Raw genomic sequence first — 24,209 nt, 5'->3', positions numbered from 1 at the left:
AAAATAATAAATGTTGTTCAGTTACAGCTGCTTATTAAATTCTGATTTGAAACCTCGACTGACTTTGTGTTGAAATGAGCTCCCTGCAAAGTGAAACATTTGTCTCTTTTAAACTACCTTATTCAAGTAGTAGGGATAAAATCATTCAAGATGTGTGTGATCTGAACAATTAAATGGCTTTTACTTGGAATATTTAAACAAAACACTATTTAAATTGCTTGTGTCTGTTGGGAAAACATTTTCAGGACCCAGAAGTGACTGTTCCAAGATGACAGGTTAATATATTCAGTGTTTAACTGAACAAAACATTAATAATGTGGTGGGTGTACAATAATTTTAGCTGATAAAATAATGGCACGTTTTGAGTGTCAGGACAGCAAAAGCTTTTGCCTTGATTACTGAATATATACCAACCGGGATATCAGGTGTGAATGTGGTTAACTGATTTCCATTCTCCTGTGAAACTAAGGTATGAATTTAGGGTAACTCACTACAGAGAATGGGAATGGAGACGGAATGTTTTAAGCGCTTATTGAAAGGATGTATATTGTTGTTGCGTCACTGCATGTGTTTTGACACAAGGTGGCAGCATAGGTCAGATTTTTGTTTCCCAACATGGTCAGAGGAATGGATCAGCGTAAACCGTAAATGTAGCCTATCAAGTGTTTAGCTCGCTGCTCAGAATAGTTTATATGGCATGCAGGCAAAGAGATAGTGGTCAAGATTTTTTAAATTCTGGATTACTGAATTTCATTTAAAAAAAAAAATAAATAAATAAATAAATATATATATATATATATATATATACTTCATCAAACCACCCCTGTGATCAAACTCCTCAAGTTGAATGGGCCAAGTTATGACAGCTCCTAAAGTGGTAGATCAGCAGTAATGATAATTTTCTTCATAACTTAAGTACCTTTGTGTGTTTGATAAAAGTAGCCCTTTATAATGAATATAGAAGATAATTAAAAATTTAAACTTTTTGAGATCTTGTGACAAAGGTAAATAATTTTTTCTGGTGTTATAAAGACGTTCAGCCAGTGACATTTCAAGCAACTGGCCAAAGTTGTTATGAATCATAAATGATGACAACAAATGGAGGAGCAAAACAGTGTGTGCTCTCATCAAGAGATGGTTGCTACATGCCCAGTGATTTATGCGGAACCATTTGTGGAAACACAGAGATTATAGGGCCAGACAGACCTCAGTGTGAGGCAGGCAGACCACCGGTGTTAATGGCTCTGACAGTAACAAGGGGCTTCCAACAGAATGTCTGGAATTTAGCTGTGGTTATCATGCCCCAGCTGGGGTCAACATCTTTAGGCTTCTTTGCCCCATGCCTCCTCCCCTTTAGATTCACATTACACCCAACTGTACCCTGACAACAAGAAACCAAGCTCCACTTATAGCATATGGAGCAACTGCCTCCAATCCCACAACTTATATTTCGGTCCTCATTCAACCCAACTGACCCCTGTTAAGTAAATATGTTTAATCAGATGCTCCAAAGTGGTCCCTCTTCCAAGTAGCTGCTGGGCCCCATTTCCCAAATACGTTGGGTTACTTTCAACCAACAAATCTGTTTAGAGATCAAGTCATTATGTTGATACCACAGCAGACAGGCTTCATCATATTGAAGTAGTTATGAAATGATCTATCTTGGTCTCAAATTGGTTATAGAAAAATTATTTAAAATGGGTTTGTGAAAAGTTCAGGAGTTATGTATATAGATATCTGAGATTTCCACATTTCTTTTAATTTATTTGAAATTAGGGAATGCATTATGATTAATTTGATACAAAAAATGTTTTCATTGAGTTCATTAAATGGTTCAATCAAGATGAACCATTTAAAGACATTCTCTACAACATTTTAACAATTTTCCATTTTCATTGAAGCCTTGTGGTCTAAATAAACAAATACCATGTCTACCATTAGTTCTGCATGTTTCTACATTCACCCCCACAATATGGCTGTGATGATTATTATAATCCAATACGATCAAATCTCAGTATTGTCTTATGTGTTTGTAAGCTATTCCACTATTCCCAGTTATATTCTTTTACTCTTGGTCCCGGGACCTTGTGTTTGACACCCACATCCTTTATGACTTTTCTCTACCCAGTCTACAGGAAAACAAACAGTCCCAAAACCGAGGGGTTTTTAAAGTGTGGGGAAATGATTCTCCCACTCACAGAGCTTGCACCAATTTACAATCTCCCAAATATATAGACATTTTGTTTCACATGTTTGGTTGATCATTAGAATTCCTTAAGTTAACATGGTACCAATAATTGTTGGAATGGCAATAACAAGTAAAATGCTTTCTGTATTCATTAGATACTTTTTTTTTTTTAGGAATACCTTATGGGTTTCATAGTCTGCGACTGTCAGAACTATTACACTTGTGCTATGCACTAAAACTCATGCTTTCATCTCATTTAAATTCATCTCAGTTACAATGACACTCTCGCACGTTATTGAAATAAATAATAGGTGTAGCTTCCACTTACTGTATTTCTTTGGATCACGTTTTTTTTTTTCTCAACAATTGAATTAAGAAATAAGAGAAAAGACCCTGAATGCAGAATGTTCCCTCTCTGGGGCTTTGCTCCATACATTGAGAGCCACTGGTCTGTTTTCTGAACGTGTTCTTTAAGCAATTACACATGTCCTCATAGGGTTGTTTTTGTTTTTATTTATTTATTGTATCCTTACATGCTTGTTCACTTGTGGTTGAAAATGACCGATGAACAAATCCTTCATAATTTAATGACACGCATAACATGGAATCAATTCGTAAAAAGCACACAAAATAAACGGAAAACAAGTCAAGGAGGACGCGTATTGATCCGATTTGTAGTCTCATGGGATTTTGTAGATAAGCAATTGGACTACAAAACCTTTCGGCCATTGATAATGACGCATTTCCTCTTTGCCACACTGGATAATCTCCCACCCTCCCCTTTTAGATCCACACACACTCATCCACAGAAATACGCACAGTGCCGCTGCGCGCACACTGTCCGGCCACTTGGAAATTTCGTCCGACGCGCAGGATATTTGGGTGCCGGGGAGCGGAACTGTCGGCTAATGTGCATCTTCTCTGCGCAGACCTGCCTGAAATGCCCCAGTAGAGGATCTGAAGGTAGGTTTACAACCCCCACATAATCGGCTTATTCCGGTGCCCATCTCCCCCGCAGCAGACGTTCTGATCCGTCTGACCTTCTCCCCGGACCAAGAGCTTTACAATCAAACCGCACGCTGCTCTCTCTCTCTCTCTCCTTCTCTCCCTCTCTCCCTCTCTCCCCCCCTCTCTCTCGCGCTCTCTCTCTCTCTGAGAGAGAGTGTGTCTGTGTGTGAAGGATAGAGGGAGCACAGCATGAGTCCCAGCCCTCTCTCCCTCTATGTGTAACTGCATTTCAGTGTGTCTTCGTTTTTTTTGTTTTTTTTATATATCCTCAATGGATCTCCGTTAAGTTGAGACGCTGCGATGCTCGTTTGAAAGCAGGAAACTTGCGGAGCCTTTATTATTATTATTTTTTAATATTCTCCTGGTTTATTTGATGTTTCCCAGAGCTTCTGCAGGGGGTCGCTTGGTGAGTTTGGGTCTTCCTTTTCTCTTGAGGAGGTTGAATGTTTCGTGCAGCATTCTGTGTGTGTGTGTGTGTGTGTGTGCGTGTGTGTGTGGGTGTGGGTGTGTTTGTTTGTGCGTGCGCGCGTTGTGTGTGGCTCCAAAAAGGCACAGAGAGTTCACCGAGCCGGCTGGAAGTTGCAGGGAAGAAAAACGGCCTCCGCCATGTTTCCATGTCAGTCAGGCTGCCACTAATGCCTCAGGCTATTGTTCCCCAAGTTTCTTTCCTCTTCTTCATCTATTTTATTTTTATTTTGACGTGATCCGTGCAGCATGAAGCATTGGAGGCGCCTGCAACCTGTGTGTGCAGCGCGTTGCCTTCACGGAACCGTAAAGCCTCGGACATCACAGAGCTGCCCGGGTTGAACCACCCCGTGGGCGTCCTTTCCAGCGTGCTTCCCACGCTTCACATGCATGCGTTTGCTTTTTCCTATACCTTCAGCATTTCACGTCACGATCGGGGGAATGAGGACGGTGTGAAATGCGACATGCGGAGTAACGTATGAGTCCGCCGCAGCAGCGGCAGCGTGCTTGTGGAGGATAAATAGTGAGGATGGCAGCCAGTGCCACACCCCTTCATAGAAAGACAAGGTTCAGATAATCATCCTTAAAAAGGAAACACGGATCACATGGTGTTATTGCTGCGGGGAATCTCGTGATGTCTTCACCCCCCCCCCCCCCCCCCCCCACACACACACACACACACAAAAAGTCCTCAAGGAGAGGCCGTATGATCACTTGTAAGTGCCAAGGTTTGTGCGCAGAGATCCATACACTCCCATGCAGACCGTGACAGTGAGTGTATCTATCAGCAGCCAATGGATTTGAGTGAGTCAGTGTCCTGGTGTGGAGAAGGTGAGCTGGTTAGGAGTCAGACGTGACAGGTCATATGAGATGGAGGAGAGGGCGGTGGAGCAAGAGATGCCAGCAATGTTTGATGTGCAAGTGAGTTTCCCTGGCAGCTTAATGGGCAAAAGTAAATCCTTCCCTGAAGCACCCTTATATACACACACACACACACACACACACACACACACACACACACACACACACACACACACACACACACACACACACACACACACACACACACACACACACACACACACCCACACCCACACACCAGCCTGACTCCTCTGGCTGCCTAGACCTTGGCTTGTCAGAAAAAGACACATGACCTTATAGGCAGTGGGCTCCTGTGTATAATGCCTTAGGAATGAACGCTCCCCTTTGCCTCTCTCTCTCTCGGTCTCTCTCTCTCTCTTTTGTTTCACATCGTCAAGGTATGTCTCGCATCAGTCTGTATCCAGTCTCCGTTTAGCAGAGTCAGGATGGCGCTCCCCGCGGAATCGCTCAAATATGTCTCCCACCTCAAAAAAAATCCATAGTTAATAAAGGTAGGAAGAAAATTGCAGCGGGAAAGAGAATGTCATCACACCTTCTCAAGTTGCACCCCCTGATATCTGTCCTTTCAAAATGGCAGCAGGCATCTAATGAGGCTCTGTTCCTCCCGCTCTGATCACTTATGCTTCTGCTACATCTCTGTGAAAATGTCATTTTCCTGGGCCTCATAGTTAACCGTCACTATCAGCAGCCGCCGCCGCCGCCGCCGCTGCTGCTTGGTATGCAGCTCCGCCACCAGCGACTGTGCCCGATCATTTATTAAACTGACCAAGCACTATCTGGCTTTCCTGACATAAAAGCCGCAATCAACAGTGTTTTCATCACACGAGCAACTGCACTGACCTTTTGGAGAATGTGTTGATGCATTCATTATTCGATAAGCATTTCTCAAAGCGACGACAAATACATTATTCACTGTGTAAGTGTTCGCTCATTTAGTGCTGAAATCAGGTGTGTTAAAGTTAAAGCAGCAGGTGAATCACTGAATATATTGACTGAAATGGCTGAATGGACATGCGACACAACATTAAGGCAAAGCATCCCACTCAAATGATTCTTCAACTTTCAGCAGAAACATTAACCTGCGTCTCTAATTTCAAACAACAAATGAAGTTATTGTCTTATTAACGGTGGCAGTCATTTGGCTGTTGAGCAGTCTTGGTTGACTGACTTCCGATGGCCATGTGCTCCCAGTTTCAAGGCGCTGTATTGGCTACTCATCAGGCACACATGGCCAACTAATTGATCTGTCTGTCTGATCTGCATGAAAACCAATTTCTGTTGCCATCAGTTACCACAGAGGAAGTACTGTACGAACCATAATTACACTTCAATCATAATGACAATGAAGTGGACCAGAGAAGGGGAGTATTTGCCATGTTTGGTCTGGGAGAACCATATTTAGGAAGTGTTGGTGTAATGGTGGTCATTCAGCTTTGCAATTTTGCAATCAGTTTGTTTAATTTACTTATCCTGTTACAGATGACAAGAGCAAATGGGAAATGCTGAGCCGATGATCCATGTGCTCCTTGTCTGCAAAAGCTGCTCTGTTAACGTTTTTTTTTGTCTTTGCAATTGGAGGGAGTAGAATAGAAGCTGCACAGTTAAAAAGTCATACAAATTACATTTGTCAAACCCGCTACAGTTTATTAGTTACATTTCTAACAAGCAAAATCCCTTGACATTTGTTCCACAGTGGTTCAGAAACATAATTTCCGTGCTTTTAATGTTGTAATGACCTTGCCAAAACCCTTTGTCTAAGCTGCTCTTTGCCGAGTGCAGCTCCCAGCTGGTCACCTGGAAATAATTGTGTGTTTTCATAGATCTGAGCTCCTGCAACAAATGTTTGGCAGAGGTGGCCAAGTCGGTAACTAAGCATCAGTGTTTGGCTTGTAAAATTGGCATTGCGAATTGTGCGTGTGTAATTGTTGGTCCTGATTGGATTTGTATTTATTGGCAAGTTCATAAAAAAAGTCAAATGTTAAACTTAAACAAGCAGCATCACATTTCGGTCACGTCACATTGGACTTAAAAATGGAAATCTTTTGTAGTGAGAACACATTCAGCATGGATAGGTTCATTTCCAGCAATTCTAATTGGACGCCTGATGTCCACCAGCCTTTCTTGGAGTATCGAAGGTTTTCCATCATGAATCATCAAACTATTAAACAATAGTATAGATTACCTTTATAACAAATGATCAATCATCATTTGGCCACTCTTTTCTAAATTCAAGCAAAGTCTAAAAATATGGGTTCCTTTCCAGCCATAACAACTGAGGTTGGATTGAGGTAGGTTTACTATACTCTGAAGAGATGGCTAATATGTAATTCACACAGAGGAAGTCGGCCATTTCTGGTCACTTATTCATTAATTCCTGTCCTGGCTGAAACAAAACGTACGGTGACATTCATGCTGAACTCGAGCCTTTTCTGAACTGCCTTGATGGGTGGGTTGTGAAATTAGAACTGACAGTACCAGTTGTGAGCCTTTCAAAAACAAATCGGCGTCGGCCTCGCCCTGATGGAACCTCAGTTTAAAAGGTGCTGCGGCCTGCAGGGTTGGTGTGTAAGATTTTTGTACGTCTCGTCAAATACGCACACAGAGTGCAGGAGTTTCTCTTGTTTTTTTCCCCTGTACATTGCTGACCCTGCTTGATTTCGGATAAAGTTACATTCAACCATTTCATAAAGGTACCATTTGATGAAATGGAACAATATTTTTTTGACAATATTTTAATTTAATTTAACGTTTTTAATGCATTTGTGTTGAAAGTCTGTTATTGCCTATTATTCCTCCCCTGAATTGAATCTGTCTACGCTTGCATACCTGCAGTGCGAGTCCCTCCGGCTGCTCTGTAAACAGATACATCTGATCTTGTGGGGCAGGCCCTCCCTGGGGGTGTGTGTGTGTGTGTGGAGGAGGAGGAGGAGGAGGAGGAGGAGTTCTTCTGGTCCGCAGCAGCAGGAAAACTTGGGGTCAGGGGAAAGCCTTTAAGGCTTTTCCCTTCAGGATTGTCTTTTTTTTGCCTTTGGGAGTATATCTAGTAAAAACACAAATGATGGAACTGTTCATCACTTAATCAAAACACACATTTTTATACCTGTGAATGAAGAGCTTAAAAATGATAGCACAGCATTTATTGTCAAATTATAAGTGCAGATAATATGTAAATATTTGTCAAGTACTTGACTGAAAAGCATCTAACATGTGGTACAAGCTCTGTGCCCCCCACAGATTCATCCCCTCACACTTTGAAAGCCCCTTTTTTAGTGCAATACTTGCAGAAAGTGTTGTATACATTATACCCTGGTGCTGTCCACTCAACTGGGATTGACAAGGTCAGGAGTCACACCATTGATGTTTCATACCACGGCTTTACATTTTTTTAACGAACTGCAGTTTATGTTGTCGGATCCCTTTCACATTGCCACTGTACATTTTACAAATGGTGTGTTGATGCCAGGCTCTGGATGGAGGCTGTGCAATGTCTAGCCCAGTTCAAGTTAACAATATCACAGAATTTCACAGGTCGTTGTGACCGAACCAGGAATGCGTAACCTTAAACACAAAAGTCAAATCACGGGATTCCAAGTATGTCGTCCTTTCACAAAGAGGTCCTCTGTGCTTACCTTTTCCTCATGTACAGTACTTGGGGTATTATTATCAGTGGGGAGAATCCATTGATTCCATTTCTGTGATCTCGCATATCAGAAGGTCAGAACCGGCATCAAACGACTGTCTCATGAAACATTAAAGTGTTCCAGGCTTTAGACAGAAATTCAGCTTTTTGAATGTCAAAGGTAACAAAAAAAAGCATACAATCCATCAAGTTGTGTTTCGAACATGTATTAATGCACACATTTGAAAATATGGCAGCCAATCAAACAGACAAAGTTGAAGCTGTGACATTTTGATGTGTTAGTTTTTGGATGCTGGTTCTGATTGGATTGATGCAGGGATGCTGCTTTGTTGGCACTGATCTCCGTTCTGTTTTTTTTTTGTTTTTTTTTCCCACCTCCCACTGAGCTCTCGTTTGCCTGCCTCCCACTCAGTCCACCATCCCATGTAGATTGCATCGCAAATAGAAACCAGTACAGTGGCGAGCTGCTGGTAACACTGGATGCTATTTCTACTCAAGTGGCCTTTTTCTAATTGATTGGCTGTACGCGGGGTGACTCAGGGATAATACAGGCTCACTGTGCGTGTGTGTGTTTTTTTCCCTGCCCATTGTTAAACATGTCTGTTTTTCGGCAGAGCAGTCTCTCTGACCTGCTGATATCCTGCAGCAGTCCATATGAAGCCATGTGTGTTGTGATGTTTGTCTGAGAACCCTCGTTCCCCTACGAAAATACTAAAATCTGGTCACGCTGAGCAGTTTGAACCAGCAATAGCCGGTATCGTTGTCATAGAGACGGAGGATGGAAACTCCAGCTGCTCGCTACTGACATTGGCATTTTGTATATAGCTGTTCATCTGCACATGCAATTATACAAAATGATTCATTAACTTTGATGTTTATGAATCACAATTATCAGAGAACGTCAGGCTGATTTGTCCGTATATATATTTTCGCATATTATGGGAACCTAATGTGCGTCATCACAAATATATGATTGTACCATTTGGTCTCATGGGAAATGAGTGCCGTTGTGTAGAGAAATAAATGTATGTATTTTTGCATTATTCATATTTCCATGTGCTAAGTAGCTCACATGGGCTTTTGAGAGTAAATGGTGCTGTTACTTGCTGACGGAGAGGCTGAGAATTTACTCTCTTGCCAAGCTGACTTGTCAGCTGTTCCACACTTGGACAAAAATGGAGATCCATCCTTGGAACGCAGATTTCCAGGGTTCTCCGTGTGGAATAGTTGTGAATTTCGTTATTTCTCTCGTTTTGTTGAAGGATTGAATAAAGAAAAGAGAAGACATGTGTGCATGTGTTTCAAATATGATTTTTTTTTTCCTGTTGCTTAATCTTGAAATATCGCACACATTAAAATGGCTGTTTTTAATGGTTTTTGAATACAATAGCCACCAACGGGGAGCGCACGATATTGTTAAACAGCACTAAGAGCACCTGAAGCCACACTGACTACCAAATCAGGAGCTCTATTTATAAACGCATCCTTATATATCCCATCCGATGGTATGTGTATATGCATACCGTGATTAAAGACGGCACATTAAAGTTGCCTAAACATCGTCCAGGCATGCAGAGAGGAACACACATTAATAGCTGTGTTTTTTGTGTATGTATGTGGAAACGATGGACAAAGAAGGGTGAGCAGATGCTTTATGAACTAAATCCGTTGACTATTTTAATTGCAGTTTGGGGCAGCAAAGTGCTGCAGTGGGTGGCATTGTGACCTCACGGCAGTAAGCTCCACCTTCAAGTCTGGCTGGAATATGATCTTTCTATTCCTCTGCTCCCTTGGGAAGGGCTGGCAACAGCAAGTCATTGACGGAGATAGTTCTTCACTGGATCGCCTTTGTGCTACTGAATATATTACACTCAATCATTTGCTTGTTCTCTTCGATTAAATGACCTACGTTTGCTTATTTTCCTCAGACTTTATCTTACGAATTGAGTGATGACCTTTTCAGGTTGTAGGAGCCAATATATATTTAATTATACTATATTCTAACTGTGTCTGATCTCACAAAGTTTCCTGATTTGATGGAGTAATTCAAAAGGCGTTTCGTAATGCACTTGTTCAAGTATTTGGCTGATTCCACAATGTCTTCATCTGGTCTTCTTTTGAATTTTGGCAAAAACTGTGAAAAGTGTTGTATTAATACAATTTCTTCTCTTTTGTTGTGCTCTCTCTCTCTCTCACCAGTCCTACTTCTTGCCCTATGTTGGCTTTAATAGGCTCCTGCTCCCCAAAATGCTGCTTTGATAAATTGGCTTTAGAATATCAATAAACAAAGAATCTGGAAAATGTCCAACTTTGAAATGAAAACACCAGTTTTTAGTGTATGCGTGAAAATACAACCAACCGTACTGGTGCAAAGATTTCCAGGGATGGTTCATCTTTTACTTTCTGTCTCATGGTGCAACAGACACAAAGAGACTGTTTTTTTTAAATCACATTCTCCACTTTAAAAAAAAATAAAAGCTTTGAAAAACTGTTGTGGTGAAATGTTTCGGTTTGGCAGTTTGAAATGAATACTGTCTATTTCTGATCTCCTTTATTAGCTGCTCTGAGATTCTTGTTCAGGGATCCGTTACAGCTTTTTGGCTTTAAATGTGTAAACCCATACTAAAATTAAACTACTTGTGATTTAAAAACAGCCCGTATTAATGCGCTTCTCCACTGTTATGTTAATTTTGCTCTGGTGAAGAAAAATCGTCTTTTCATATTTAATGATAGGTTGGTAAATGCTTAACTTGATATTAATAAAACAGTTGTTTTGTCTTTGACTGTTAAATTGCTGTAATATGTAGTTTTGCTTAGTTGCAGTTCAGGCTTATTATCAGCATACTGGTAATTAAACAGCAAAATCCTCCAGGAACTTAATCATCTTCTTTTAAGCAGCACCAAACATCTGTATGACAAATCCAACCTGCTTTTTTTTATTTTTCAAAATTCAGATTGACTTTAATGCCCCGGCTTGAAATTTCAGGGATTTTTGACCCAAGCCAGCCGTCATCTCAACCCTTGGCTGAAAGACTATCTGCCCTGAAATGTGTTTCAGGTTGCAGCTGAGCTCTTCAGCTATTACTGGACTGCATCTCTGGCAGAAATCCATGCTGCCATGGTTGCCACCTCGAAGCTCATGCCTCTTAGTCACCAGGGCAGAAATGTAACCTAATCAGGTGTCTGCTGCTCCCAGTACATAAGGCCAGTGCACTGCGAACACAGTGTAGATTGGTTGTTTGGTCGGAAACCGCATGTGTGCAGACAGCCTTGTCAACCATGTTACTATGCAGCGCTGTCATTCTAACATTTCTCCTGGATTCTTTATTAAATCTTAAATTGCTTTTGGCCGTAAAATCCATTCTCCCCCTATTAACTTCTTTCTGCTTGCTGCTTTTTGATCTCACCAAAAAGGAAATAAATTAGTTAGCTAAAGGTTAAAGGAGTCTGTCTGCTCCATGGAGATTGCTGGTTTTCAGTGATGCACTGAATCTCCGACTTGCCAATAGGAAGAGAACTCTGTGCTGTTTTCACGTGATGTCATGAATTATATTTTACTCTCTATATACCTCTTTACGTCTTGGGCATATGGTGAGAATGGCTAAAAGAGTGTCACTTCTATAGAACTGAATTAGACGATATAACCCTATTTACACAACGTTCATATGTCAATGCTGCTTGGAGTAACTGAAAATGGAACCTTTTGTCAATGTCTTCCCGGGTGCAACGTTTTCAAAATGCTCCAACCTTTCTGAACTGCTCAGTCCTCCACATTTAGCGAGACTACTGTCTCACTAAATAGTTTTTCTGAACATGCGTGATTACATGCACAATAACTGGAGGAAAACAGAGTGTTTGTGCTGCTCATTCTTTTCACTTCAACAGCACCTCTCCAATAAAGTACAGTTTTACTGCACTATGGTCTGGATCACACATTTTACACATACAACAGATACTGAGTTTTGCCAGTACGACAAAGAAGGACAGTTTAAAGGAGCTTAAATGTCTGCAACTTGCAGTCCTGTGTGCATGAGTGAGCGGTTGTACTACAGAAAGCCCAGCACCAACTAGTGGTCTGACACAGAAACTACAGTGTAATCTGTGTTACTGGAATGTTTGTGCAAGAAAATCATATTCAATATGTGGCTGTGTGAATTGGGAAACTTTTCCAAAACAAAAATGCAAAAATGATCCAATTTTCAGTTGATTTAGATGTTAAAAGAGTAGTAATATTCCTGTATCTCTTCATTGAAACATCCAGAGAAGATTGGCAATAAAATTTTTATGTGGAGAGTATCACATGTAGTAATCACAACCAATCTCACCCTGTCCGTGTGTTGAAGTGTCCTCAGGCAAGACAGTGAACCCCAAGTTTCTCCCAATCGTGTGCGAGCACTTTTCATGGCGGCAGTCACCATTTCAGGTGTCGACCAGTCATATACAGTACATTGACACTGTTCAAGTGTTGAAGATCTTTGCTATCCCCCCCCCCCCCCCCAAGTGTGCGTATCAGTGCAGTAAACACCGATACCAGTGTAAGAGGAGAAGACATTAAAAATATAGGCATTGACTAAGTCTCTGGCCAAAAAAACAAAAATGGCACATGAGCGCATTCAGATTTGATAATGCTACCGATGGAAGCCTCAGGCCGACTCTTCTATTTTAAAGACCAGGACGTCTAAGTTCCCTCTGTCGCTTTGAAGGTCCTTCAACAGTTGGTTGTAACCGTATCTATTCCCCCTGGCCACGAACAAATGTTCTCATTACTCAACATGTTTGTTGTTTGTTGACAAATTTCAGCATTTGTATCACCCGTCAAATTATTTCAGTCGCTGTGACGTTGTGGCTGGTGAAAGTAATCCCGCACTGGAATTCCCCAGGAAGTGAGTGTGGAGCAGCTTGAGGATCTCTGTTGAGCAGGGCAGGGTGAACATTCTGGGAGGACTGAAAATGTATCCCACCCCTTTGCTCCTCCTCGGCCCTCCTGCAGCCCCGGGCAGCTATTCTTGGTTTTCCCATAAGGATTCTTGATACAAATGTTTGGCTGCTAACTTGCATGGGGAGTAGTCGCTCTGTATAAGGCTGGGGCTGAAATTGCACCAGGTGTAAGAGCACTTTCATCATTTGGTTTTAAAGAGCCAGCGAGCACTCCAAGTCAGTTACTTCTTTTGCCATCTTAAAATTCATATCTGCACGCCCTGCACTTTGCCCTATATATGCCGGTTAAATCTTGAGAGGTTTTCCATGGAATGGTTCATAATTTGATCTGAAACGGCTTGAATGCGATGATATCATGTTTGTTGGCCGGTGGCCATGACAGTTGAAGTATGACCAAAGATCCACTATGCCTGTCGGGGTGCATTACCTGCTGAATGTTGTACTTCAAGCCTGCAGCATCTGTGTGTTCATCAGGTTTCCATTAAGGTATTCAAGCCAAGTATGACATCATTTTGATGACATCACTTTGGGTAGCTTGTCAAACTTTTTGCAAGACTGCACTAGATATTGTTGCGTAACAGCGAAACACCTTTCAGGAAATAGTATGTTTATCTGCACTGGCTTGGTTTTTGAGACCAAAATAACCTAAAACCATCCAAAAAGTCTGTACAAAGTGCATTGCTCTCTGAGGTCTTTTGAGCGAGATGGTTGAGTTTTTCTTAAAGTTAGGAATGATTTTGTCCCTTGTGTTGCCGTTGTTTTGCTCTCAGCGATGACCGCTGCCTTTTCTCTTTTGTCAGACAGAGAATCATGGTGCAAAGTGCATGTTGACAAATATGGCACCAGTGAACATATTGAATTTTGACCACAAGCAGGTGACGGTGTTTTAACGCACAATTGGCAGGTCAAAGCTCGCCTACTGAGGTGTTTTTTTTAATCAGAACAATTTTCCTCCTTTGACCCACTTAAGAAACCTTTTCACCATTTCCTTTGCCTTTTTTTTTTTTTTTTTTGAGGATGGCATTGTGTTGAATGTGCCTCGCTTTGCTGCTCTTTCAGCCTCATCAAACCTGACGCTGCAAAATTGTACAGATGGATGGCACCAGGAATAGCACTTTAAGTGGCTGTTTAATGTATGACTGTTACACAATCTTACTGTCGGTGCTCCTTGCCCTTGGCCGAAGCCTTTTTCCTTGGAACAGACTTGCTTGTGCTCTCCACCTCCCTGCGAGCCTGTGATGTTGCTGGTGGAGAGTTTGAATAGAGCTATATAAGGGAAACCATTCTTTGTTTATTAGTTAAGGGAGAGTACTTGGGAGTGCTGCCAGGCCCGTCAGAGGAGAAAATGGGGACAAAAAGAAGACGAAACACCACTCAAACAGAGTGTACTCTGTTAGGCAGAGCTGTAAACATTGCTCTCTCTTTGTTTTTTTCGTCTTTAAAGCAGTGATATGATTGTGGCAGCTGGCTTACATTACGTGTGGAAAGCTCAGTGTTAATCAAGTGGCTGAAAATAGCCTTTTATTTGCGCACTGAGCAATGGGTAGCTCGCTGTAACGTTGCCAGTGACGAGGCTATCGCCATTACATTACCTGCGACTCGATGACTTCTTGGTGTGGTGGTCGCTGGATAGAAGCCACCGGCCAGCAGAATGTGGCTCTTCTGTGACTGAAAGCTTTGGTGCATTTTTATCATTGAAGCTGCCAAGAGAGACATCTTACATCTTAGACTGTTTTTCCTGTTGGCTAATATTGATGCCATAAGCCAATTGATGGCAGCGGGGGGGGGGGGGGGGCGGGGGGGGGGGGGGCGTGGCTTCATGACAATGTAGCCGGCCTGGCCACGATTTATTAGGCGAGTCACCAGGAGATCAAGTTTTTACACTTTATTGTCATCCATGTGAAAACAAAGTCCAGTTTATCAGTATTTGTATTGCCTTGTGTCCGATATAGTTTTTGCCTCTGTTGCTGGTGTAGATGTTTTCAGTATATATCGAACAGATATATCAATTGATGCAGATCCCAGCCAGCTCCCCTCTCCTCCGGTGTCCCCCGGGGCTCTATCCCAGGCCCCATCCTCTTCACTACCTCCTTCCCCTTGGCCATATTTTTCATGAATATAATATTGAATTTCACTGTTATGTGGATGATACTCAGCTCTACCTTTCCACCAACAGTCAGTCTACTGAAATTGCCTGAATGTGTTTTATTGCAATTAATGTTTTTACTTTGTTTTTAAACTGTACTTCTTGTATATTTAAAGTGACATTGGGTGCCCTGACAGGCATTTATAAATAAAGAAAATATGATAAAAATGTCTATATTTTTAAATTGATCTTTTAATGTGTGATTAAGTCTGTATGATGTCTCCACATATAAATGTCTGTGGGAATTACAGTATATTATTGTAATTAATAAACAAAGCTCAAAGTGTACATTTACGATCAGTAGCCAAGGTGTTGCATGAAAGCCTGGTATAATCATTGCACCACAGTCTGGATGTGAAATAGACAGTTCATTGAGTGCACTCTACATGAACTGCATGCAGTTTCACAGGCCTTACCTTCAACTTGTTGGCGCTTTTCTTTGTGTGGGATTAATGGAAATCATGGGATTTGATGCTTCATAAGCACCCTGCGCTTTATTTTCCTGGCCGCTGTTTGCAAACAGGCTTAATCATTTCTACTCTTAGTTTGAATTTAATTGAAGTAATGCATTGGCAGTATTTTCTGCTTTGCCAATTTAAAATAAGATTGGTTTGTAGTAATCTTCTGAGCATAAAGTTGGAGTGCGACTTGTTTCATATCGACATGCTTGTGGGCAGCTTGTTCTACAGCTGGCAAACAGACACATGCTGCATTGTCAGAATTCTTTATGTGGATGGACTCAGGCATTTTGTCGTTTGGATTCGGGGTAGAATGCCAGCCTTGTTACTTATCTTCCCACGACAGAGTATGCCTCTAGGGAAATTGCTTTTGGTGGAGGGGTGGTTGTGGGGTTTCTAACTTTCTTGACAAGATTGAATGAAGACCTTCATTCTGAATGACTGACAGCCATGCTTAATTCAGGCATCCTTTCAATTACCTGCATTTGTGTTTGCAAGGCTGGTATGCAAACACCAGGAGGAGAGAGCAACAAATATCCCACCAGTTTAAATTTCTGGTCCTTGAACAGACAGTAAGTACTATGAGAATGGTGCTTTTAAACCACAGTTACAAGGTGCAGAGGGGAAATGGGATTTTTGTTTTCTATCTGTCGTCCCTGATGTCAAGTGCAGCCTGGTCCCTGATTGGAGTTTGCTTAAGTGTGTTGCTGAGCACTTCCTTGCCTTGCAGCTGTGGGGGCAGGTGAATAGTCCTATAACAACCTGGCACCCCTGTGTGTTTTGGACTGCCATGTATTCCACGGCTCTCTCTCACACTGCAGGGCTTTAATAAAGCAGGCTGTGTTTACCTGCAGCAGAGATGCATACACCAATTTTTATGAGAGGTTCTTGACTTGCAATGCTTGTGATGCTTTGGCAATAATATGTATTAAAAAAAAATGGAGTGGAATGACTTGACATAAACATACTCGTATGTCCAATAAAGTGTATGCAATGGATTAGAATAGATTATTGACTTTGTGCTGATATACAAGCCTGAGAATGTAACTGATTTTTAGTGTAATCCATGTTGTCTTCGCAGTGATGAGTGCTGATCTGTGCTTTCAGCTTTTTAGCACTGGAATATTTCAGGTGGACCCATCACGTCATTGAATACAACAATGATGTATTCAGCAACCCAGAAGCTCTACAAAGTTTGTAGTTAGAAATCGGTTAACTTGGCTGTTGGAGCCCCTGTTCATCTTTTTTACGTGCTGTTCGAACTCCTGCTCAGGATTTGGTGTGCAATTCTCGTGCATTGAAAGCAAAGCAAAGCAAGCAAAGTTGGAGAGACAGCCTTGTTCCTTCTCTGTCAGATCGTTCTGTTTCCATGCAGGACTAGTCGTCAGGCTAATGCAATAATTCAGTATTTCAGGTGTCATGGAACCTTAGTGACTTTGCATGTAGATTAGAACTGTAAAACTAATTCCAGCAGAATGTCCTGATTGCATCTTTAATATTTTGCTTCGGCTGCAATGACAAGCTGTTTTTGTTGCCACGGTCTCTTAATGAATTAAAAGTGTTTTTGCGCTTTTCATATTTACAATGACATGATGACCTGTTTTACTTCAGTGCCAAGGAATTGCACCTTCTTCTTTATCCTATTGTATATCCAGATGAATGAGTGAACTCGCTTCGATTATGTGTGACTGTGAAGTCACAGGCCTCTGCTCACAGCATTTTGAGGACACTCCACTGTTTGGGGAAAGCATAGTGAACTCTACAGAGATCTAATGCTGTCATTGACTAGCGATAACAAGATATTGTTTGCAATACAAGGCCCGGTTTACGCAAGAACGGTTGACTGAAAATGGCATTGTTTTTCTGTTTTCGTTTCAGAGAAGTTTTACAGTCGAATAATAACGATCGCCAAACACACTGCACGCAGAGCAGAGAACAGTATAGCGTAGGCATTTAAGTGCCTTTAAGCTGTCTCTCTTTGAGGTATAGACTCACTCAATATCTAGCGTATGTAAGAAATATCTACACTGATCCATATGATGGTCTCGTAAATCCGTCTTCAGTTGGAGAGAGGGCGCTAAATTGAAAAGAGTTAGCAGAACAAACAACACTCTGGGGTGATTATTGTTGTAGATGTGCTCGACAACAAAAATACCACTATTGACTATTGACTGTGTCCATGGTGTGCATGTATACTGTGCATTTTAGAAAAGTTTCCCCCTCTGAGATAGAGACGGAGTTTAAAAAGTGCAGTTTCCAAACTTGCAACCAAAAACATCTATCCATCCATCATTCCATCTTTTATCTGGTCTGAAGTGTCTAACCTGTTTGTTTGGTAAAGTAAATGTGTTGCTTGTTGACGTTAGAATAAAAAGAACCAACAGTGATTTGAAAAGTTGTCTTTGAAACATCATGAAATTGAAGCATTGTACTGACATGCTTATAATATACTTTTTGTATTGTTCAGTACAGAGACCCTTTTTTTTTTTTTTTAAACAATTACTTGTTATTGATGCTTTATCAATAGAATTATATTTGATAGTATTATTCTAGTGTCGTACCAGAAGTAGTATGTATTCACTTTATAATGCTCCCTCCCTCCTGCCTCTGTGTGGCATGGTTGTGGTATTCCTGCTGGAAGATAAGCTGTCCTGGAATCAGCCCCGGTCTGCTGAGGCAGCAGAAAACAGTGGCAGTACCCTCCTGTCCTCTCCCTCATCTCTGCACCCCCCTTCCTCCTCAAGCCCCTGCACTCACTCGCCCTCTTTTATCTCTCATTTTTGTTCCAGCCGCTCCGGATTCTACCCTTCTCTTCATTTCTCTCACCGCAATCTCTGTTTCGCCACTCCACCTATTCTGTCTTCAACGTCATGGCCCGCAGGCATGTCAACATCTCGGCTGCAACCCAGTCACAGATGAATGACACAGGTCGAGCCCTGACGGCTGTAAATCAGCACACACATCTGGTAGAAGGATGATTTGTGGTGGATAGACGAAGGGGAAATTCACACTGGCTGTGGAAAATTGAGGTTTTGCCATTGTATTTGTCTAAAGTCTAAAGAATCGATGCCTCTTTTATGATTTGTGTTGAGTGTAAACGGATCTGCAGTCCTACATTTAGTTGGATTACCTGGGTTTCCGACTCTACCGTGGAGGAGCACATTGCAATAAATCACTGCCTCCAAATCATCATTATTACACTGTTAGATTTATAGGCTTGGATGTAGGTCTTCACTTGATTTATACTTGCATGATTTCACTCAAGAAATACTGAAAATCTAACCCTAATTATACTATTCTAATGTCTGTATTTGCTTGGTTTACATATACCGTATTTTCCGCCCTATAAGGCGCACCTAAATACCTCAAATTTTCTTAAAAGCTGCCAGTGCGCCTTATAGCCCGGTGCGCCTTATATATGGACGATTGTTCTACTCCAGGCTGCTATTTGACAGCTGAACAACTAGAAGCTTTTATTTTGACAACTCTTACTTTGCAACCGGATCTTCAGTGCGGACCAGACTCCGCACAACACCTTAGTCACTCATGGTTGCACACCAACGTTCTAACAAACCAAAATAAACTAGATGAAATAATTACTCCCTAAACTGGGGAACAAAAACACAGCATAAACACAATCAACACCAAGCCCAACAACGAGCCACAATAACCTCCAACAACACAAAACATGAATTTGTCGCTGCAAGGCATGATGGGACATCATGCCTTGCAGCGACAAATTCAACCTGAGCTCCTCAGTGCAGCCGATAGAAACTCCCACAATTCATTGCAGCTGTTTGTGGTGTTTTAAATGCAATTATTGGGGGTTATATTTGGTTTGTGGTGTCGGTAATAATTGTGTTGTGTTGTGTTTTTGTTGCTTAGTTCATGTAGTTTAGTTTATTATTATTATTATTATTACCGGTAGTTGTAAGTTGTCAACCAGTAGTGAAGAAGGTTTTGTGTGTAGTGTGCTACTGGCATAGGCTGCAGGTAGGACTGTCAAAATAAAGCATGTGCACCTCTCTGGGTGTTAGAAGCAATGGAAAATGTAACTTAATGGCTTTGAGCTATAAATGTTGCTGACCACTGGTCTGTTCTATGCGCCTTATAGGGCGGTGCGCCTTATATATGAATGAAGTTGTAAATTATGTCAATCAATGTAGGTGCGCCTTATAACCCGGTGCGCCTTATAGGGCAGAAAATACGGTACATGTTTCTTGTCTTGATGTATTCTTTAAATTATAAAAATCTGATTTCAAGAAAGATTTTTCACACATGGAAAGTATATAGAGTTACAAGAAATAAAGAAATCTGTGAGAGCACATCTTTAGTTTAAATAGGAGTGGTTGCATTCATGCTTTTAGACCAAAGTTGAGTATAAACTAGATACATTGCATAGATGGGTATGAATGACAATTACATAGGTGCGTTTTGTAAACATAAGCATTACAGCTGCAGATATTTCAGTTTTATAAAAGCGGCAACAGACGGTGGTCTGTATTTTGTTGCTTTTTGAAATGATCAATTAAATCACTTTTATTGAATTTGGAAAAAGAAATGTGTGGAATGGTATCTGTTTCAGCTTCATTCAGAAGGGGAAAACTACAGCTCACCCAGGCATTTAAAGTGGAGTTTGACCAGTACTTTGCCATCTTAGATGAATAGTTCTGCGTCATCTGCAACGTCATGGAAGTGGACAGGCTCAATGATTACCTTAGCTATAGAGTCGTTGTTACGGCAAACAAAGAGGAATCTATCAATGAATAAGATTTCAAGTGCTTTTTTCCAGTGACACGTTTTAATCTCTGGAGTGAAGATGTCATTATCAATTGTATCAAATGGAACAACCGGCTCTTTGTTTGAGGACACGAGGAGTTTATTGTTATCTTTAACCATCTCTGTAAATGGTGGGTCGGAGATTTGCAGGTTCAAATCCCACTGTCGACAGGTTACCGCTGTGGGTCAGTGAGCAAGGCACTTTACCTCCAGCACCTCCTTGCCCACTGGTTTAATGAATGACTTACTTGCAACTATGGAAACATCTATTCTCTCGGCTTTTGCGAGACAGGATCTTAAATGAGGAGCGTGTGTGTGTGTGTGTGTGTGTGTGTGTGTGTGTGTGTGTGTGTGTGTGTGTGTGTGTGTGTGTGTGTGTGTGTGTGTGTGTGTGTGTGTGTGTGTGTGTGTGTGTGTGTGTGTGTGTGTGTGTGTGTGTGTGTGTGTGTGTGTGCGTGCGTGCGTGCGTGCGTGCGTGCGTGCGTGCGTGCGTGCGTGCGTGCGTGCGTGCGTGCGCGCGCGCGCGCCAAGCATCTTATGTGCCTTCGATTGCCATTTGACTCCCGAAACAATGCAGAGTATTTAATGTGTATGAAGAGAATTGGGAGTGGCCCGCGCCTTCTTCTAACAATAGAACTGACAATCAAAGGGGGTCATGCTTTCACTTTGCAGACCGCATGGAAAAACTGGGCTTGGAGTCGCGGGATTGTTCCACCACAATAGGCAGCTGCAGCCCTGCAAGGCAGTTTACCTCCCATGTCATGTTTCTCTTCTCCTTTAATGTCCCCGGGCCTCTCAACAGCCACTGGCTGCTTTTTAATTGGTTTTCCTGCCTGCTGGTAGATTTACCTGGCATGGATTGTTATCACATCAACTCGCCCTGGAATTGCAGTGGACATTAAAAAGAAAAAAAGAAAAAATACGAGGAGGGCTTTCAGAAAGTGTCACACCTAGAAACGCGCTCATCCATTTAGAAAGACCTGGGCTGCTATACACAGCTAATGGAAAAGATAAGGGGTGGCGGAGAAGTGCTCATACTAATTAAAATGTGTGGCAATCCATATTACTCTTGATTATGTTGGATTTTGAAGTCTAAAGCAGCAGGAGTTACAGTAGCAGTCCGTTTGCAGCTGTCCACCCAGTGAGTGGATTAAAGGGTTCCGTATCTGTTCATATCTGTTCAGCCGAGTTGCAAAAACAGATTAGATCAGCAGCTCATGAAGAGGGTTGGTCTATCCTAATCAGCTGGGCTGTCAGACTTAGACATGGCATTTCTAACTTGGTTTTGATGATTTATTGTGTCCTAAATAATGTATTTACCTCTGCAGGTTGGCTGTGTTTGTGGTTCTGTTTATTGATCATTTGTCAGATAAGGTTTATGAACAGGATGACTGGCTGCATGTGTCAACTTAATGGGATGTCAAAGCAATGCCGTCTTTAACGTTTTGGTTTTTCTTCCAAAGTGCGGCTGTGTTCCGCTACATTGAACACACTATTGCAACAACACTAGGACCGATGTATAGTAGATTTATAATGAGTTCCAGTTTTCCTCAAGACTTGGCCATCAAACTCTGAGGACTCTGGGTTGAGATTTTAATGTTTTTGAGCTTTTTCTTGAATGCAGTTTTCTCCGTTTAAAAAGAAATGGCTTTCACACACAGCGTAGCCATATTGGTGCTTGTATATTCTATCTATCTTCTGATTTACATTTGTATATATTGTGTGTCTTGTTATTTCAAATTTTTTGGGAACTGGTGCAAATCATGATTTATTGAATACATATAAATAGAATAATACAAATAAAATTGTTCAGACTGAATAATGTACAACAGCAGGTATAATGTTTTCTCCTATGACATTTTGCACCTGCAAAGCTGCATGTGGTGCTAAATGGTGTGGGATTTTGTGTAAGCGCATCAAAAGACTACAAAATGTGCAAAATGACAGGAATTCCTCAACTATACACCAACAAACATATGCTGCAATCAGTGTTTATGCTATTACACATTGTTTTCACTTGTTCATACTTGAATGAGGTCGCAGTTTGAATGGCAGAACACACAGAGCAATTGTATGTCACTTCCACTCTAACATGAAAATAGGTTTGCCCTTGGATCACCCCAGTAGTTATTAATTCCTCACCCTTCTCCCCAAAATACAGCAAATGCTGGTTATAATCTGGTCTTTTCTACACTACAGGTGTTTCCAGGGGCTCGCGTAAACATGGGTGGAACCAGAGCACGGTATCTATTTTACGCAGTTGAGTTGGAAAGTGGGATTTGGTTCAAGCTGCTCTGCTATGTCATGACTGCTTGGCAGCTGTTCTCCTCATGACCCGCACAATCCATTTGAAACATCGGATGTGGGCCTGAACTCAAACTGTGACCTCAGAAGGGTTTTTAGAAACTTGATCAAGAGTCATGTGTGAGCAGTATGGATTGAAACTTTACTTTTTTTTTTTTTTTTTTTTTACACATTTCATTACATTTAGATGTATTTCCTCAAACCTGTTTGACATCAACAAGTGTGCAGTTGAGTGTGATTTAAACCCTTTTCTGCCCAGACCGGCTTGTTGGATGGCGGGGGAGAAGGAGGGTCTTGTTGACCTGTCCTTCAGGGTCAAACAGTTTAAAGGAATTCACCGGGGTGGCCAGTTTTTTTTTTTTTCCAGGGATGGCTGGTGGTTGATGATTAACTGAAAGGAATCTAGCAAGTGAAAGCAACTGAAAGATTTGCTTGAAGAAAAAAAAGGCCAGCAAGGATGTCATGTTAAGTGCTGACTTGTTGGTTCTTTAATTAGTACTTTAGTTTGATTTTAGTTTATGATTGCTTAGAAATGAGGAAAAGTGGAAGGTTTTCCCTCGAGAGAACGGTGTGAACTGTGCAACACATTTTTGTAGCAATTATTTGTATTTTTTTTTAACTCAATTTGAATTCTATGGCTGTCTTGAATAAACTTAAGGAATGAACATAGATTGCCCAGAAAATGTTTTTCCTTCTGAATCGTTTCACTCATATTGTTTTTGGTCCTAACTGTGAACTTTTCTAGTAAAATAAAAAACAAAACAAAAAAACACCCCAATATAAACTTTTTTTTTTTTTACCCTTTTTACGTGCTTGGCGGAAAGCTTGTGCAAGTCCGACGTAATTTATCAGAGTTCAGCCAATGAGCGACAGGACACATGTACACTTCACCAGGGGCCTCTCACTAGCATTTGAAGAAAAAAAAAAAAAAAAAAAGAAGCAATGAGTGTAAACCACATGTAAATCACAAATGTAAACACTTTGTTGCGTCTCTGCTCTCAGGTCTGGCTGGAGGGGTTTGAGTCCATTCATGGAACTGGGAGTCGGCCTCGGCAGAGACGAGGGTCTGTGTAATTGAATTAGTGGCCGTGCCCCTCTCCTCCTCCACCTCCCTCTGGAACGGCAGGACTAATCATTGAGAATCTCTGCCCTCCCAGGAGAGAGTTGAATGGTTGCCTTGTATAGAAGAAATTTGAGAGGGGCTCTGTCTCTGTTGTGTGTGTCTGCGGGTGTGTGCACGCCTGTGTGCATGTCTGTGTGCATGTCTGTGCCTATTTTTGTATGTATATTTTGCCATGTGGGGTTTGATTTCCAGAGATTGTTCTATACGTAGAGCAGATTAGTGTGTGTGTGTGTGTGTGTGTGTGTGTGTGTGTGTGTGTGTGTGTGTGTGTGTGTGTG

At 41.5% G+C, this 24,209-nt stretch overlaps 1 protein-coding gene across 4 annotated transcripts in view; it reads left to right on the top strand.

The window, feature by feature from the left end:
• The first annotated feature begins 3,023 nt into the window (after positions 1-3,023).
• Positions 3,024-24,209, top strand: part of tln2a (talin 2a) — a 96,545-nt gene continuing 75,359 nt past the window's right edge. For 3 of the 4 annotated variants that reach the window (XM_080495222.1, XM_080495223.1, XM_080495225.1), the window contains exon 1: positions 3,024-3,151. The gene's annotated coding sequence lies outside the window, so the exon portion shown is untranslated. Of the gene's footprint in view, positions 3,152-3,541; positions 3,603-24,209 lie in introns of those variants that run through there. The other variant, XM_080495224.1, reaches the window with a different exon arrangement.

Source organism: Blennius ocellaris (genome assembly GCF_963422515.1).
Source record: "Blennius ocellaris genome assembly, chromosome: 1".
Taxonomy (NCBI): Eukaryota; Metazoa; Chordata; class Actinopteri; order Blenniiformes; family Blenniidae; genus Blennius; species Blennius ocellaris.
This window is presented reverse-complemented; position numbering and strand designations above follow the sequence as displayed.